Here is a 1,767-nt window from a genome sequence, read left to right as displayed (position 1 = left end):
ATACCAACTCGTCGGTTGCTACGGACCACCATATTTTGACGCTACCAACTCCTATGGGATGAGGCGATCTGCTGCGTATTTAGATGTTACTAACTCGTATGGGACGACCCGTGTAAGTATTTTTTTCAAGTGAGAAGCGTTACCTCTAGTATATTACGATGATATTAGAATAAATTATTGTTGCTTAACTATGAAACAAAACCACCATTTGTGATCTAGTGCAAAAATAAACAATTTTAGAACTAAAAAAGAGTCTTAAAGCCCTTATTCGGCAGTTTCCATTTCAGTTTCTAGCTTCCAGCAGTGTTTTAGTCCCTATTTTCCATTTGCAGAAGTTTCAATAGCCTCTATTTTCCCGTTTCCAATTTCACATTTCCAGCTTCTCGAATTGTTTTTATCTTTTTCAGTTTCCATTTCTTAGGTTTGCAAATCAAAATTTCCAGTATCCAAGGATGTAGGAAGGAAAGAAATAAAATTTTAAGGTTCGTATTCGAGGTTCGCGATTAAAGGTTCAAGATCTTATGAACAACTTCTACAATTCATTGTGGTAACTAAGATTCACCGTGGCGAATTCAAATTTCATTTTAAGATTCAAAAGGTTCAAGGTTTAAATTGGGAGAATTAATGTATAGGTTTCAAAATAAAAGAGTTAAAATAAAAGGTTTTTAATTCATAACGACATAACTGAAACAAATTCAAGATAAAAAAAATGTAAGGAGGTGAACGAAAAATTCAAGTTGGTAGATTCGCTCATGACAAATTTTAAGGTTCAAAATTCATGAACGATTGTCGGAAATGAATGGAATTCAAGGTTGCAAATTCATCGTACAGTGTGTAAGGTTCATGGTTCAAAATTCAAGATTCAGTTTTGAAAAGGGAAGATTCTAGATTTTTAGGCCTTAAAGAGTCTCTAAGATGCAAGGTTCAGCATTCAAAACTAAAGGATTCTGATTTCAAATGTTTTGGGTGGTTTAAATTTAAATTCAAGAACCAAGATTAAAAAAGAGGGATGGAATAGTCAAGGCTAAAGACTGAAGATTACTAAGAACTCGTTGCGTAAAGTGAATCCAAAGAAAATTATCAAAGTTAATCTGAAGAACGTGACGAAAATGAAGAATCTGGGGAGATCCTCAGGGATCCTTAGGTATCTCCGTAGCTCTTCTGGGCGCCTAGTAGATGTCTTTTGAAGATCGTATGAAGAAATGAAGATCTTTTGGGAATATTTGAGGATCTGGGGATCTCTGGGCATTTTCAAAGGTCATTAGAGATCTTATAGAGATTGTTGGAAGACCTTTGGTAATTATCGCTGGACATTTCTATCTATCTTCAGATCTGCTTGAATTTTTTCGAATATTTGGAGATATTCTGGACACATTGTGGACCTTGGATATTTTGTAGATCATTTGGATACTTTATGAAGATCTTTCAGATTGTTGGGGAATCGTGGAAACTGTTAGCGACTTTTGAAGGGTGTTTGGAGATATTTTTATGTGTCGAAATTTTGAAATCTTTTGATATTGTTTCAAAGAACTCACTGGAGATCTTTGGCAATTGTGTGAATATCTTGGGAAATCCTTGGACATCTTTGGAGAATTTGGTATCTCTTCCGGACGCTCACTAATCATTTTTTGAAGATCATATGAAGACTTTTAGAAATCTGGTTTTGTATCTTTGGGGATCTGAGATCTTTGAACATTGTAAAAGATTTAGAGCATCTTTGGGGAGCGTTGGGGAACTCTCCGGGAGTTTCTGAAGGTCTCCACATTC

The sequence above is a fragment of the Photinus pyralis genome, unplaced genomic scaffold (genome assembly GCF_008802855.1).
Source record: "Photinus pyralis isolate 1611_PpyrPB1 unplaced genomic scaffold, Ppyr1.3 Ppyr1.4_LG10, whole genome shotgun sequence".
NCBI classification, from domain to species: Eukaryota; Metazoa; Arthropoda; class Insecta; order Coleoptera; family Lampyridae; genus Photinus; species Photinus pyralis.
Note: the sequence above shows the minus strand (reverse complement) of the source record.